Here is a 343-nt window from a genome sequence, read left to right as displayed (position 1 = left end):
TCAAACTCGAAGATCGTTTGTTGCATTATCTTCTCAGCTATGTCATTTTACCAAAATTTTCAAACCATTCGCAAATAAGTGACATAGAACTCCAATTGATGTATGCCATGAAAATAAACGTCAAGATAAATTGGTCTGAGATGATAATGAGGCAAACGTGGAATGTTTGAGGGACTCAAAGTCCTTTGCCTTAAGCAATCCTCATAACAAATTTTCTACATCATTTCGGTGTGTCTACAAATGGTGAAACTAAGGTACCTCTAAATCTTCGCGAAAGCAAGATTGATGTGGAAGTTGTCCACAAAATGGGTTTCTCTGCTGATCCTCGCGATAGAAGTGGTCG

Source organism: Lupinus angustifolius, chromosome LG11 (genome assembly GCF_001865875.1).
Source record: "Lupinus angustifolius cultivar Tanjil chromosome LG11, LupAngTanjil_v1.0, whole genome shotgun sequence".
NCBI classification, from domain to species: Eukaryota; Viridiplantae; Streptophyta; class Magnoliopsida; order Fabales; family Fabaceae; genus Lupinus; species Lupinus angustifolius.
Note: the sequence above shows the minus strand (reverse complement) of the source record.